The sequence below is a fragment of the Tiliqua scincoides genome, chromosome 1 (assembly GCF_035046505.1).
Source record: "Tiliqua scincoides isolate rTilSci1 chromosome 1, rTilSci1.hap2, whole genome shotgun sequence".
In the NCBI taxonomy this organism is placed as follows: domain Eukaryota; kingdom Metazoa; phylum Chordata; class Lepidosauria; order Squamata; family Scincidae; genus Tiliqua; species Tiliqua scincoides.
The window spans coordinates 156,736,488-156,753,621 of NC_089821.1; the positions used below are offsets into that span (position 1 = coordinate 156,736,488).

Genomic DNA, 17,134 nt, shown 5'->3' on the forward strand with positions numbered 1-17,134 from the left:
ATACACACAAATTTATAAAATTAATAAATAATATAACCAGCAGTTAATTATTTAGTGGGAAAATCATCTGCTTTGTAATTAATTGGCTAAGATTATGAAACAATAAAAATTCTTTTATTTGTTGATAGTTCTAGAAAAAACTATAACTTACTATGAACTTGTGAGAAATGTGGGAGTGTGCAAAAATTGTATATTCTTAAGAAACTGGAGCTTTATTCATTATCAGAAACAAAGCTTTTTATTATCTTTTTTCCCCCTAGTACATGAACACAGGTTCAAAAATAAACACGTCACTAGTGCAAATCTGCATGGACTCATGAAGGTGGATCAGGCCCAGACCTGATCCGCTCTTCTCCTTGCCCCATTGCTTCCTTTTTCCGCCCACCTTCTGCCCATTCTGTTCCTCTCCACCTCCTTTCCGCTCCCTGCATAGTCTTACCTGCAACAGCAGGCATCTCCAGCTCATCACAATGCGGACCCAGCCACCTGCCACTTCTGGAGGTGGAGCACTGGCTCTATCAATGGCTATTAGTCAAGATGCTGGAATCTCCAGATTCTCAGGCAGATATCTATGAATATCATTTGCTAGGGAACAGCAAGGCTGTTGCTTTTATTTCCAATTTGTGGAATTCAAACAATAACCTGGTTGGTCATTGTGGGAAGAAGGATGTTGGACACAATGGACTTTTGAACTGATCCACCAGGGCTCCTGTCAAAAACTGTTCCTCCCATTGAAGTGAATGGAGAAATGTGTTCTGATAGGCACTTCATGTCAGCACTGCTGGACACATGGTACTGTTGGCAGGTGTAATTTCACCAGTAACATCAGCAGCAACAGTCTATCTCATTAGAGACTCCTAAATTCCTAATATTTGTCTTATTTGTCAATATTGACAAATTGACTTATTTGTCAATATTATTGGTGCCTCCTATTTTAATCCTCTCCAGATTAAAAAAAAATTCTGTGAAATATAACTATCAATTGGGTTCATGATTGGGTCAAATAAGACATACAAATAAGGAGCTACATTTCATCTAGCCCCACTATTGTCTGGCTATAAAGAGATTTCCAAGGTTTCAATCAAAGGCCCTTCTTTTTCAAGTCTTCTTGGGAGCAAACCTCGACAGATTGCGAGCAACCCATGTTCTTAATTATGAGCTTTTATGAACGAGATGTTCTCATTTTAAATTAATTTGACCTGGATAAAAATCTGTTTAAATGAAACAATATTCTCTCAGACCTATTACTCAGAAGAGATATCCTTCTAGGTATAATGGCTACAATTTAATATAAAGCTGTTCTTTCTTAAAAAAGAAATATTTTGCTAGGTGATCTTTATTGGAAATCTTATTTGCCAGAAACATACAGTCATAGCAAAATTGTGTTGCAAAATATTGAAAGCACAGATATAGATCCTTTACAGAAATGTTGTTCAATAACTGTTCAGGTATGTTTAATTACAACAGTACTTCAGGGACCAACTGACTCAGCCATTGTTAATGACACAGAACTCAAGTACCTTTTTTTTTTAATCAGAAAGGATAATCAAGCACTGGAACAAATTACTAAAGGATGTCATCAGGGAATAAGGGACACTTAGGAAAATGTATACACTAAGGTTATGGTTTGCTACCATATTTCAAAACAACTTGGTTTAACAAGCCACTTAGGACTGTAGCCGGAAATCCTAAGGTTGTGTCCTAAAACTACATTGGGAGTGAGCATCACAAGTCAATGCAAAATGGCAAAAAACTTAAATGTAATTTAGAAATTATTCTAATAAAATGTTTACTTCTGATGAATCCAATTAGTAGCAGAGTGCTTAAACATTTTTCCTTATTTCTCTGTAGGTGAAGATACCCAAGTTATGCTTTTGGGCAGCCCAATTCTAGGACCCGGTGGGGCACAGCAGCGCCAAAATGGCCACTGCTACATCCAGTGGGGCTGGGAGAGCTGCCGCAGCTGTGTCTCAAGCCCAGGTGGCCCCAATGGGTCTCCTCGGAGCTGTGCCAACTGATTTGCTGGCACAGGACAAGGTCTGTGTAAGGCTCTACAGCTGGAGGGGGGGTATAGGATTCGGTGGCAGGCTCTGCCACCATCTCTGGCCCCCTCCTGTGGCCAATCTTCCCCTCAGCCTGCCCTCCCCCACCCTTACGCCCTCCCCTCACCTTCCCCCACCCCCAAAAGCTTCACTGCTGGCCAACGGAAGCACTTTTGCTGGCCGCTCCCCACCATCGTCTTCCTGGCACTGAGGCTCAGCACTGTCTGGTGCTGGCCTCAGTACAGGCACTGCGTCCTCTCTGCTTGCACAAGAGAGGTCTCCAAGCGACTGCTGGGGCAGTGTGCTGGCCACTGATGCTGCCCTGGCTTAAGACTGGGTAATTTTTGTGATAAAATCTGAAAATTCAGCGTCTAGAAAATCCCAAAACACCAAACCCTAATGCAGTGGCGTAGCTAATGAGTGTGTAGCTTGGTGCGGAGCTCAAAATGATGCCCCAGAAGTGATGTCACAACCAGAAATGACATCACGCCCGGGCTTTTTGAAAAGTGCAAACTGGGGGGAAACCTACCTTCTCCCCCCAGCAGCTCACCACCCACTTGATCTGCCACCTCCCTCCAGCCAGTGGCATAGCTAAGGCATCTATCTGCTACCTGGGATCAAAGAAGATTTTGTAGCCCCCCAAGACAAAATCAAATTTAATTAAGTAAATAAATAAAAAGTTTGCCCCTTATTGGTTAGAGACACTGTGCTGGGGTGAATATTTATCTCTCCCTGCATAAATATAAGAGGAGCACCACTTGAAAAAAGGCCTCTTTACCAGTTAGCAGGAGTAGCTATATTAATGATACATGGAAATGAGAGCTGACTCATATTAACACCTTATTGGTTCCATGCTGCATCATAATAACATCTCATTGGCTCTCAGAACAATCAGTCTCATAGGTCAGTTTTGAGTTAAAGAAATCCAGTTTTTGTTCCTTAAGGCAGTTGTGTTTTCATTTTCTGGGTGATTGGCCATAACTTTTGATAAAATACAGTTATTCTAATGTCGTTTGTTTCACTGCATTCTGCATTAAATTACCTTTCCAATGATATATAACTTGATAGTATTATTTGTACATACCAAGATTTTAACAATTTTGGCCATTAGTGTCAAGCTCAGCTTGTTGCTCCTCTAAAGTTTGTTGTCTGGTACGACCGCTACCCCCACAACCCCTTAGCTATGCCACTGTCCTAATGTCCCCCCCCCCCAATGTTCCTCCCCATGGCCTAGTAGCAGACACTGTAGAACTAGATAAGTTATTTATAGTATTATGACCTGCTGGCCTTCTATGCTTCTGTACAGGTGTCTACTACCCATAGGTTTAGAAATTCCATGGTGGCACCATTCAAAGGTGAGTGACCTTGCTGCTGCTGCTGCAAGCTACTGGTAGTTTCTAGATAGTCATCTTTGATTCTCCACCTTGATCTCAATTCTTCAACAGTTGTTTATTTGCCATGCTTCACCATTGTTTGCTCTTCTGTTCTTGAGACTTTTAAGCATTTTTATGACATATTGCATCTTCTGTCAAATACTGTAAGGTTGGTTTAAAAGAACTCTGGATGGCATTGTGGAATTTTATATAAATATCCCTGAGCACCAATAGATGGTAGGTAGTAGAACCATATGAAGACAATTATTATTAATAATACAGAGTAATAATTAATACTCTGATCAATGTGTACCTGAAGGTTGATCACACATATATGCCAATTCATGTTCTCTTCTTTTAACAGGCTTCACTGCTTCAAATGAGTTAACTGGAACTCTGGCATGGATTTTAACTCTTAGTGCTGCAGTGCTACTGGAGCTCCTAGTCAAAGCCTGAACATCTTTCTTTAAAAAAGCCCACTTAATCCCCTGGAGGCTGCAATTGTGGAATGAAATTCTAGGCCTGGCTGTGTTTAAACTACAATACCACAAGAGTTTCCAGAGTCTTGAAATTCCACATTATGTTTTCCTCTCTCTAACTTAGGATTTCAAATCCAGATAAACAATCCTTCTCGTTAAAAAGTCAGATCCGCTCTCCAGGAGAGAAACCACTACCTTCACAAGTGATATTTCACTAGGTGTCACACTGCTCTCTTCTTTGACCTGTTTTCTGCCTTCTTCCCTCAAAACCTACCTTTTCCGTGATGCTTTTTTGGGCTTAAGCCCCTTAGGCTGCAATCCTATCCACACTTACCTTGGAGTAAACCCCATGAATTGTAATGGGGCTTACTTCAGAGTGGACATGCATAGGATTGGGCTGATAGTCTTCATTCCCAGTCTTAAAATCCATCGTTTATTATCTTTCTTTCCTCCCCTCTCTGTTGATTTTCACTTTTGCCTCTTCCTGTTTGCTTTCTTGATGATAAGGTTCTTGGGGAAAGGACCTGTGTTTTTGCTTGTGTAAAAATATTACTATGTCACCCAGGGATGTCAAACTCGTTTCAAAGAGTGTTCATGGCACCTATTGAGGGCCAGAAGGGCTGCAATTAAGCAGGAAGTGACATAATTAAGCAGATGAAGGCCAGGAATAAGCACTTTGTTTTCAAATAGGAACTCATCTGTTGCAAATGGCAGAAGAGAAAATATGTTAACTTTGATCATATTTTTAAAATACGGGAGAGTGTGTCCACCTTTTCAGCAGCATTGCTACTGCTGAGGCTTCACTTTGCAATTTAGCAGGTGAGAGGTGCTCTGCAAAATGATGCTGGGGAGAAGCTGCACTGCTGAAAGGGCTGTGCTGGGAGAGCCCAGTTATAACAGGAGCAGAATAAAGAGCTTCCAGGGGCACATCTGCCCGCAAGCCTTATGTTTGACATCCTTCAACTAGCACTTCCGCCACTGGAAGTGCCTTCCGTGAACAGAGGAAGCAGCACATAATATACACGTTCTGCATGTTTCAAAAGCAATAACGCTATACATAAACAAAAAGTATGAAGAAGAATTGTGAATGCTAATAAAAGTTTAAGCTTCCAAATGATAATTTTTTTTTCATTTTTGTTCACTGAGGACCTTAGGGAAAACTACATTAGTATTAGAAAATTCATGCCCCAATCCTATCCTCCACCAGCCTATGTGATGCAGCAGCACTAATGAGTGTGTGCTGCACCCTAGGGTGGGTGGGTGGGTGGGTGGGGGTGACCAGATGGCCCAGGTTTGGTAAGTAAAAATATCGTTTTGGTAAGAAAAAAATGCTTCCATTGGCCACTATTTGGCTGGGGTAATTTCAAGGAGCTTCAAGAAGCTCCTTGGAATGTTGGGCTGAGAAAAGGGGGATAGGATCATGACATGTGCAACTGCCACAGAGATCCACCCCTCTTACCCTTAAACCACAATTGCTGGCCCCGTTCCCCGTCTGCTCCTCCCCTGAACTGCCTACATCTCACCAATATAGCCACCTCACCTACTCCAGCAAGTAAGGCATTGGTATACATGTGGGGTCTCTAGCCATTTGCAGTAGCAGTCCCACAGCACATGACAGCAGCACACCTTTTGCAATGCCACACTGGAACTTACAGTGGCAGACTATGAGATCTGGCGCCATAAACTCAAGATTGAATTGGGCTGTAATTAGTATTAATTTAACTAATTAATTAATTAGTATTAATATAAAAATTTGTAACCAGTGCTCTCTCTAAGGTGTGCGGCTGAGTTGCCATACACCTCCCTGCCAAGACCCACACAGCGATGATGTCATCGCTGAATGTTTGGAGGTGGTGTCGCGACAAGTGGTGATGCTGCACAGCTGCAGAAGGGGTTTGCGCATGAGCATGGACCCCTTACAGGGAATGCTGGTTAGTATTAATAGCAGTTAATATTAATGCAACATCAGAGTTTGAAGCTCCATGTTTTAAAGCTATTCATTCTCTTAGCTTAACTCAACAGACAAGATTTAACACTAGCAACCCTACTTTATGAGATAAAAAGATACATGCCATTCACTTTGAAATCTTATGTACATCTACTCACATGTAAGTCCCACTGAGGTCAATGAAGCTCACTTCCAGGTAAGCATGCATAGAATTGCAGCCTAAGGGCCCAATCCTATCCAACTTTCCAGCACTGGTGCAGCTGCAATGCAACCCCTAGGTAAGGGAACAAATGTTCTCTTACCTTGTGGCGGCCTCCATAATTACCTTCCCACCACAGGATGCAATGCACACCCCATTGGCATGGCTGGAAAGTTGGTTAGGATTTGGCCCTCAGTGGCTCATGATGGGAGCTGAGGACTTGAATCCAGGACATCTAGTTCCAGAACCAACATATTACTTTGTCACAGCTAATATATAAAATTCTCAAGCAGGCGTAATAAACTGGGAATGTTTCAGAGTCTTTCATTCAGCCAGGGACGTACTGTCTGTGATAAGTATGCAAGACTAGAAAAATCAAGTCTCTTGAAGGAGAAAATGCAGAATCTCCAGTTCTGCTGCTCATTAGTACTCTAGTATATTCTAAATACTGAACCAGCCCTTATCAGCTAAACAAGGTAAGGCCTGAGGTTTAACTCCAGGCAATTGGCCTATTTTGGGTCATATTCTATAATCAATAGCATCAATTAGTAGACCTTCTCCTGGACTGCACCACTTGAAGTTGTAGGTGGGGTTCTAGATACACCATCACTAAAAAGAGAGAGGCTTCCCCTCTGCATGCAGAAAACTAATTGGCAAGGAGAAGGGGTCAGCCTCACCGTGAATAGTCACCCCTCACCCCCTCCCATCCAAGTGATACAGTACAGAAAAAGCTGGGTCACTTGATTTTGCTTATAAACTGGCTATCAGTTTGCCTTTAATGCAACATCTCCCTTGAACATTAAAAGGCAACTATAAAAACTGATGCATAAATTCATGACACAATTCTACGCCTCATGTTCAAAAACCAGTCCATTCCCCAGGGAGGAGATAAGGAAAGTGTCCTATTGTTTACACAGCCTGAGACTAGTGAGAAAAAACGAATCCTGGAATTTAGCTGCTCAGCAAATGAAACTCTTGGAAACAGATTCCAGTATCGGTAAGGGAAGTAGAAGGGCGGTTTGTGTGTAGAAAACCCTTGCACAGGGCTACAGACAGTACAGGAGGGACTGTGGACTGATATGTTCACTAGGAAGCAGACTAGGGAGAAAGTAACATGCAATAAAGGAACAGCAGTTGAAAGAAGACAGTAGAGTAGGTCCTGGGCTGAAAACATGACTTTCAGGTTAAAATAAGGTAGACTAGACTATAAGGGAAGTGTACAGAAAGGTCAGTGAAAAAAGGAATTGTGGCCTGACCTCAAAGGACCTGATGTGAGAAAAAGCTGTATGCTCTTGATGAGGAAAGGTGAGAGAGAAACTCGGATGTTAGTAAGACAATGAGGCTGCTGACTGGCAAGGCGGCTGATAAGTAGCACAAAGGAGGCAATGGGCCGAAAATTACAGAGGTGAGGAAATGATGGGTGACAGAGAGAGGGACTGAAAAAAAGAAGATGCTAATGAAGAAGGCCAGCTAGGGGAAAACCATCCGGCCTAAGGACAGGAAGGGCTGTGTGCTCTTGGCAGAAAAGAAGTTGTAACAGATGAGAGCTTTGAAAGTTTTACAACTGTGATTTGGGAGCAGTGGGGGAAAGATTGCAATGGGTTACACAGAGACAGAAAACAAAATAAATAATTCTGCATTTCAGTAAAGCAAACTAGTCTGATCCTCCATCACTGTCAAGATGTGGAGGCGGGGAGTGGAAAAGATGTAAAACACATCCATTGCAATCACCCACAAACTATTCAACATGCCGAAAGCAATGAGAAACAAGGAACAAGAAGGCAGGTTTGACAGGATCAAGTTATGCCATTCTACAGCAAAGATTAGGGTTTTGTAAGGAATGCTTCACATAAGGCAAATTTCCTACATATCCCTGGCATGTAGAAAAACACGTGTACCCTATATGTGCATTGTGTCAAGTGATGAAATGTGCATGAATTGATGTACATGAGGTGACACAGACAATGTGTGTCCATGGGTTAAGGAGCCCTGGGTGATTAAAAAGATGGAGTGTTTTTGTAGGTTTATGTTAACAGACATCTCTGACATTTACTTCAGCGGCATCAAGGTTACGCAACACCATAACAGACAAAATGCTGAGTGTCACAATAAACGGCTTCACAATCCTGCACCTATTTCTTGTATTAGAAAACTTCTTAACATTTTAATCAATGTATTAATGAACCACTCAATGTTTCTTCCACAATTTGAAGTCTCGCTGATGAAAAAGGGCTTTTCCCCTCCTCAAAATCTAAGAAAAAACCCCCGCTTCATGTATCCTTGTCAAATGTTCACTGCTACTACCAATGTGTACCACTTTAAAAAATAACAGTTCACACATCACAGATTTTTAAAAGGTCAAAACATAAGATATGTCCTTATATGTCATAGTGGCATGTTTGTAATTTCACAGTAAATGGCCTGAGAGCTTAAACATCGCAAGGCAGACTCCCAAAATCATATTCACTGACTTCCTATAGACGCATTCACTTTTTTACAAAAAATGGCTAAATTACTAAAAAGCCATTTGCTTATTTCTTTCTTTCTTTTTTTTTCCCCCGGTGATAGCGGGGGCAAAAAATGTGTTGTAGCCTCGTAAGATGCATGGGTAACTCAGAATCCAGTGGAACTTTTTTCTACTAGAACATATTACACTGTTCATGCTTTCTGAGTTGATATATTTTTCCCAGCTGAACTAATACTGCAGAGTTCATTTGTCTTTTAAAAAAAAACCAAAAAAACCTGTCAAAGCAGCAAGTGCCCCTGTTAAGATGTTAAAGACAGTTATGTAACGCAGAGTTAGCCACAGATGGGAAGTGACTGTGCGACAAAGCAATATGGTTTTTGTGACCAATCACAATGCAATGAAAAAGGCAGCTTCTCACCTTTTCAATGGCTTCCTGTTATTAGGGCTTCATAGTATAATCTGATGTCAACATACAAATGCTATTTACTCATTTCTCTGGGTAAAAAAAATAAAGCCTGAAATCTCCCAAAGATCTTAAACTAATGAAGAATGTACACCCTGCTCTCTCTGAAGGACACATATGTGCAGTGAAAGGCTACTGCTTTTCCTAATGAAATCATAATGACTTTATTTGAACGCTTCACTGTGAGATCTTTTTCAAATGGATCTTGGAAAAGCATTCAGGGAATAACACGCATGCCCCAAAAGGACAGGCATTCCCCTTTCCCCTCTCAGTACTGGTAGAAAGGTATGGGAGATCAAGTACATGTAACCTTTCATTGCATCTTCATGTAAAACGGTACAATTCTTAATGACGCCACTCATTGCTTAAATGTGAAAACACTGGATGACATGTTCATACAGATGAGGGTGCATAATGTAGCCAGCAAACAAGGCTATCTCAAAGTAGCACTGTTGTTGTTTCTTCCCCCCCCCCTCTCATTTTTTATGTTCTGCAGAGGGAGTCCATCCTCGAATGCAGCAGCAACCAAATGCAGCTGAAAGAGTCTGGCATGTTTATACACTACTGCTTTGCGGTGACTGCCAAAAACCCAGAGCATCCAGGGTTGCTGCTGCTTTGCTGCTGCTCTTGTAACAAAGCAGAAGACTTTGGTATTCCAGACTAAAGAGACCCTGACCCTTCCTGTGATACAGTCAATGCAGAGAATTTACTATGCCCTCTGCTTCTGTGAAATCCCTGTAGAGTTTTCATCTCTAAGTGATGCTGATTTCAGATGTTGTCCTGAAGCAAAAAGACAAAATGACACCTTACCCCCTCCTCTACCTTTTTTGCTAGAGCTTGTTTTTTGAACAACACAAGGTTAGAAGCATCCTCTCTACCACCTGCTACCCTAAGCCACCACTTCCCATTGTGTTGTGAGGAGGACAGCTCTGTCTGGAAGGGAGAGATGAAGACATGCAATCTAAATGTCCTCCCCTCCCAAATAACACTCGGATGAAGAGAGAGGATGGAAACCTCCAACAGAGGCACTGATGACTAGATGGCTATATTCTTAAGAGATAGCAGAGCAACTCTAAAAAGCAAGGTCAACTGGGTCGACTGAAGCACTATGGTCAACTGGGTCTGCAGCAGCTCTGAAGCTGATTGATAGAAGATGAATACAGGAAAGGGTTTCTTGTTCCTTCTGCAAATCCTTCTCAACCACTGAGACCTTGTTATCCCACAGAACTCCACAAACTGTCCTTCTTCCTTCTATCTCTTTCTCTTCAGGTCTGGCCCCTCCCACAACTGCCTTAGCACAGTTACATAACATTAGCCCTATGTTTTCTGCCACCTTCTGTCCTTCCAACTGCTCATGTGGTGGGATATCCTGGAGTTGGACAATTGTTATCTCAGCTACTTGCCCCACAAGCATCAGGCAGTTCATTGCCAGAGAAACTGTCCAAAGTGATTTAAAGAAGGAGGACACCTACTAGCTTCCAAACAAGTAGGAGTGGAAAACAGTGCATGTAAGATGAAAAATACAAACAAACAAACAAACAAACAAAAGAGACAAAAACTAATTCTGAGAGATGAATGAGGGGAATTATGTTTGCCAGCTATTTCCAACAAAAGGGAAGAGGAATATGGGAGTCAGGTTGCAATCCTCTGCACGCTTACATGGGAGAAAGTCCCACTGAACTCAGTGGGGTTTACTTTTGAGTAGACATATATAGGCTTGTGCAGTCAGAGAAGCAAGAGCTCTTTCAACCAAGGTGCTTCAAGGCAATGTGTATTACCAAGTTTGGTTTGTGGAGGGAAAAAAGGGAGAGGCAGGAAATTTGATCTGTTTGGATAAGAAACTGTGAAGAGATGTGGCATGCATTGAGAAAATGAGAGGAGATGTATGTGCACAGGGAAGATTTGCAATAGTTATGTGCAGGCAGTGAACTATAAGAAAAAGCTTGCTCAGTGCATGCTTAGGGTTGATGTTGCATTGAAAAGGAAGACAACATGCCAAGAGTAAAGGAGAGAGTGAGATTGTGTTAGGGATAAATAAATATGTACTGTATTCTGTAAAGGGACACAAGGGAAGCAGGGCTTGTGTGTGTGAATCCACATAGCTTTGGTTGGTTTTGTTTTTGCTCCGTGGGCGGGTGAGGAGAGACTATTGGAGCAGGGATAGGCAAAGGACTTAATTTCCTCAAATTCCAGTCCTTTGGCATAACTGAGCAGTGTGTGCTTCCATCTGTCAGATGGTCTTCTCACCACAGATCCTGCTCTGCTCAAACGATCAGGATGTGTGTGGGCTTTTTCCAGCTCACAAGAATGATGACACCTTCTCTCTTCCCCTCTTTGCAACCCTTACCAACGTCGGATTAAAGAGACGCCGGCCTGCCTCAGGTGGGTTTTGCTCTTCTGGGCTAAAAAATTGGGTGCGTTCACCAACGCCACACTATCAGAATGGCTTTAATTTGGCATGTTTGGATAGGTAATGGAAATCTGCCTTGCATGGGCAGGTGACCAGATCCAATGGAGGACAGGGTGCCTATACCTTTAGCCATGGTATAGAAGAGGGGATTTTGGCAGGTGCAGCTTTTGAAACCCTTCCCTGCTGAGCTGCACATGCCTGAATTCCCTCTTCTAGACAGTGGTTAAAGGTGTAGGCACTCTGTCCTCCACTGCATCTGGTCACCCTGCGCATGGGGGGGTGTTTCCCCTCCCAATCCAGGCTTTCCCACCTCTTTTTTACTTTGAGGGAGAGGGCAGTGAGTGCCTCCTGCACAGCTGTACTTGATGTATTACCAGCTTGGCCTCCCTGGTGCATGCCTGTGCATGACCTGACATGACAGCGTCAAACCGTGCAAGGCACATGTGCACGGGAGCGAGTTCCCTCCTGACTCCACAGGGTGCGCAGCTCCCAAGCCGGGGCGCCCAGGAGGGCCGCAGTCTTAATCGGGTGGAACACTGCAGTGAGCAGGGCTGGAGACACCTCCAGGAGACATCAGAGCGCGCTTTGATTGGCTGCTTCGCGCCGAGTGGAACGCCCCGCGCGCCCCTTTGAGGAGGCGTCTCAACCTGCTTGGCCATTGTTTGGGTCTCGCGCGCGGCTCCTCTCTGCCGCCTCCTCCGACGACCCCCTCTCCTTGCACCGTCCTCTCCCTTGGCACCGCCTGCTCAGCGCTTGCTCCACAGCGCTGCTCTCCCTCGCACACCCACAGCCCACCCCTAGCCACACTTACCTGGGAGGAAGCCCCGCTGACTCCAATTGGGCCGACTTCTGAGTAGACAGGCAGAGGCTGGGGCGCCCTCACGCCCCCAGAAACCTCTTTCCCTCGTACAGACGCACGCGTTCAAACACCAGTCCCTGCTCCTTAAAATATACTGCACGTGTAAACATCGCGTGCTCCTAGTCAAAGAGGGGAATCGATCGCCCCCCCCCCCACATACACGCAAGGAACAGCGAGGAAGTGAGCCCACGAAGAGCCCAAGCCTATGCATGGCTACTCAGAAGTAGAGTCAGTGGGGCTTACTCCCAGGAAAGTGTGGATAGGATTGGGCTGTCAGCCCAAGCCTATGCATGTTTACTCAGAAGTAAGTCCCATCATAGTCAATAGAGCTTACTCCCAGGAAAATGTGGATAGGATTGGGCCCTAAGGCTGCCCATTGACTAAAATGGGATGCACTTCTGAGTAGACATGCATAGATAGGACTGGGCTCGAAGTCCTTTGCCGCCTTAAATAAATAAATAAAGATCTCAAATCACTACAATGGGTCGGATGACCTTGCGGAGAATGATCCTTCTCACAGGGTCTCGTTGCACTGGGAAACCAAAGCAATCTTTTTTTTTTTCCTTCCTGGTGCTTCCAAGTGAAAGCGGCTTGGAAAATAAAGACTTTCAGCCGTGCAGCCAGCTTTAGAAGCAGACTGCCAGATGCCAATTATGCATCTCGAGATCCACAGTTGCTTTCCAGGTCCTTATATTCGTGTGGATGTGTTTGGAAAAGCCAGATCATGCGGTTTTTCTTGTCTTAAAACAGCTTAGGTTGATTTTTTTTTGGTGGGTGCTCTTTCTCTCCATTTGGACAACAAATAAAAGCCAATATACGCAAGATTTTTTAAAAAAATTATTATCATGAAAGGTATCACTGAACTTTGCTACAATGATTTCTAAACCCTCCCAAAAAGGGGTGGGGAGGGGAGAATAGAGATATCCTAAGCATATGGTTTAAGCTTCTAAGTATCAACATATGGCACACACAAGACCACTCTCTAGATACATTTCAATCACCCCCCTCACTTTCAAAGGCTTCTACACAGAGGGGGGGGGGGGAGGAGGAGGAAGGGGAAATCTGTAGACGAAGGCAAACGGATTTGACACCTAATTGACACTGTCTTCATTTCCCATCTGATTCCATCAGCCAGAGCCTGGAGAGAAAACTTTGCCAGATTTGCATCATCTACAGATTTTGCGTTTGTATGGGAAAACTGCTTCTATTTATAGATTTCTTTAGAAACCACTGGCAATTATCTCCTCCCGCCTCTTTTCTCTCTTTTCACTCCCCCCCAAACTCTTCAGCTAAAAAAAAAAAATCATCACCACTCCAAGCTGCTGCTCCCCCCCCATTCTGCATTCTTATCAAATAACCAGATTTGGTGGTGGTGGTGATGATGCAAGCCCAACAGAGATTTCCTTTGGATGCCCCTGCATCAGTCAGACTTTAACAGCCCAATCCTATGCCTGCCTACTCAGAAGCAAGTTCCATTAGAGTAAATGGGGCTTACTCCCAGGAAAGGGTGGCTAGGATTGGGCTGCAAGTTGGTGATTGATCCAAGAGTGCCGAGAGAGAACACTTACAGTTTGGGATGTAGGCTGTCCCCTACAGCAGAGGCTGAAACTCAACGATGCAGATTTTTTTTTTTTCAGAAACTGATAATGATAACGAAGGTATTCTTCAGGATCAGGAGTAAGCTGGTCCGGGCGTCCTCTCTCTAGCGTTTAAATCCCTTTTGGGTCGCTCCTGCAAACCCAGCAGCAGCACCAGCTGCAACACGTTCCTCCGCTTTACTCTGCACTGCAGATCAGGAATCCCGAAGAAATTCAAGGTTCCCTTGCTGGATGGAGCCGCCGTGCGCACGCGCCTGCCAGCGAAACCCTCGCCGGCACACTGTTCACAATCGCAGCCGCGGCTTTGCGGGGACTGAGCATGCTCCTGCCGGGCTGAGCACGCTCAATCCAAGGCATGACGCTCCTGCCCACAGAAGGGAAGTGCTCCAAGTCCACTGCTTGCCCACGCAGCTCCCAGTGGGTTGGGAAGGGCAAGAGTGGCCAGCCAGGGGGGTGCAGCTGCTTGGGTGCTGGCATCATTCTGTGTGGGTGGGGAAGCCTGCTCTGGTCCTTGCTTTCTCTATGCAGAATTTAGTGAGGAAGAAGGATGGGCATGAAGAGGGAATTCTTGGGGTGGGGCAAGGGGCGGAATATCAGAACTTAAGAACTTGGAGCACACAGTGCTGGGGAAACAGTCATTCTGCCAGTGGCCATTTACTCACTCTCTCAGGCAAAACTCCTTGCCACTGGATGTGGGGAAGGCATCTGGCCTGGATGCCTTTAAAAGGGGATTGGACACATTTGGAGAAAAGGTCCATCATGGGTTGTGATTGCTAAATTTTTTTTAATGCTGCTATAGAACTCAGGACAAGCACCCATAAGTTCACTCACCAGCTCCTCAATGGCAAGTGCCCCCAGTCCTCAGGTCAGCAGGACACCCAACACTACACAAAAGCCCTTAACAGAGGTTTTACTGATGGCACCTGGCCTGGATGCCTTTAAAAGGGGATTGGACACATTTCTGGAGAAAAGGTCCATCATGGGTTGTGATCGCTAAATTTTTTTTAATGCTGCTATAGAACTTAGGACAAGCACCCATAAGTTCACTCACCAGCTCCTCAATGGCAAGTGCCTGCAGTCCTCAGGTGAGCAGGACACCCAGCATCACACAAAAGCCCTTAATAGGGGTTTTACTAATGGCACCGGGCCTAGATGCCTTTAAAAGGGGATTGGATACATTTCCGGAGGAAAAATCCATCATGGGTAACAAACTGTGATGGGTATGTGTAACCTCCTATTTTAGAAGTAGGCTACCTGAGAATGCCAGGTGCAAGGGAGGGCACTGGGATGCAGGCCTCCTGTTGTCTTGTGTGCTCCTTGAGGCATTTGGTGGGCCACTCTGAGATACAGGAGACTGGACTAGATGGGCTTCTGGCCTGATTCAGCTGGGCTTTTCTTCTGCCCTTAAGTATAGTATGGTGTAATACAGTATATATAGATCAATGTTTATCAACATTTGTCCCCCACTGTACCACTTCACATGGTCCACCTGTTGGAAGTACCACCAGAAAAAATTATGTCATCACCAGTTACTTTCAGTTTAGGAGACCAGATGCGACACTACAAACACCAGTAAGAGGCTAAGGGCGGACAGGAGGGCTTTTACGAGCATGCAAAAAGCCTGCACTGACCTCTGTCTGTCAAGCTGAACACTCTACCGCTGTTTGTCACATTGCATTGCTGGTCTCACTGCCAGGTGGTGGGTGTTTGGTAGTCCTGCAAGTACCACCAGACATAATCTCAAATACCACCAGTGATATAGACCAGGGGTGCCCAAACCCTGGCCCTGGGGCCACATGCGGCCCTTGAGCCCTCTCAATGTGGCCCTCAGGAAGCCCCCAGTCTCCAATGAGCTTCTGGCCCTCCAGAGATTTCTTGGAGCCCACACTGGCCGGACACAACTGCTCGCAGCGTGAGGGCGACTGTTTGACCTCTCACATGAGTTGTGGGATGAAGGCTCCCTTCACTTCTTGCTGTTTCGCATCTGTGATGCCGTAGTGGCAGCAAAGGAAAGGCCAGCCTTGCTTTGTGCAAGGCCTATTATACTCCTTGAGCTATTGCAAGACCTTCATTCATTCATATAAGTTTGTCTTTAATATATTAATTTATGTAAACTTATGTAAATTTATTCAAATTTTAAATGTAAATTAATTCTTTTTTCCCCCGGCCCCTGACACAGTGTCAGAGGGATGATGTGGCCCTCCTGCCAAAACCTTTGGACACCCCTGATATAGACAATAGTGTATTTTTCCCCCCTGGAGCCAAAGGCAGGTGGATTGCTGCCCATGATGTTTGCTCAACTCACTCTTGCCCCTGATAAATCCCATTTGCAGGGCTTTGTTTCTTTCTGAGAACAAAAAAAAAAAAAAATCCTACAAAGCATATCTGACTGGAGTCAAGAATGAGAGAAAACACTTGTCTACATACATCATGGACAGCAAAGGCTCTCTCCAAACCACTTTCAACAGTGTTAAAACCTGGCCTGTTTGTCTCCCGTTTCTACTTTTTAGGTCTGCACTTAAACACCCTTTTCTAAAACTGAGGTTAAAAATGTGTATCTGTGTGGCAAAATGTTCATAGATATACCTATGAACATTTTGCTACGCAGATACGAGCAAATTTTTCACCTTTTGCCCTTTTTGTCTATACCAGGGGTGTCAAACTCATTTCATACAGAGGACCAAATAGCATTCATCATGTCCACTGAGGACCGAAAGTGATGTCATTAGACAGAAAGTGATGTCATTAGACAGGTCATAACCAAAAATAAACACTTTTTCCTCACTTAGCTGCAAATGACAGAAGAGAAAACATGCAAATCTTGATATATTTCAAGATAAGGGACAGCCCAATTTTCATGTGGACTGCCCTTTCAGCAGTAATACCTCAGCACTGCTCAGAAGCTGAGAGACTGAGGTCCAGATAAAAAGCTTTCGAGGGACCCATCCGGCCCCCGGGCCTTTTGTTTGACACCCCTGGTCTATATAGTTATGAGTTCTTGGAAAATGCAATCCGAAGCTTAGTCCTGTAACAGGCTAGCTTATGGGGCGTTCTGGGTGTGTGCCATGTGATTATGGATCCGTTGTGATTTTATTTATGTATTGTTGTGATGTTTATGCTAATAAAGATCTCAACATCATCATCAATGTTCACAGGAGGAACTTGGGTATCCCCCCTTATTTTGTTTTCATCTCAGAATTCTGCATAGAAATATTGTGCACTTCAGAGCTTCCCTAAACTTGCAATCTTTGGCACACTTACCTTCATTTGTTTACACACTCTCATTTGTGCACTTC

The 17,134-nt window shown here is 44.2% G+C and overlaps 1 protein-coding gene across 1 annotated transcript in view; it reads right to left on the reverse strand.

Annotated features, from left to right (window-relative positions):
* VSNL1 (visinin like 1) overlaps nt 1–13,844 on the reverse strand; it is a 110,726-nt gene extending 96,882 nt beyond the window's left edge. Inside the window, exon 1 of the mRNA XM_066639855.1 lies at nt 13,809–13,844. The gene's annotated coding sequence lies outside the window, so the exon portion shown is untranslated. The remainder of the gene's footprint in view (nt 1–13,808) is intronic.
* Between the last annotated feature and the right edge of the window lie 3,290 nt (nt 13,845–17,134).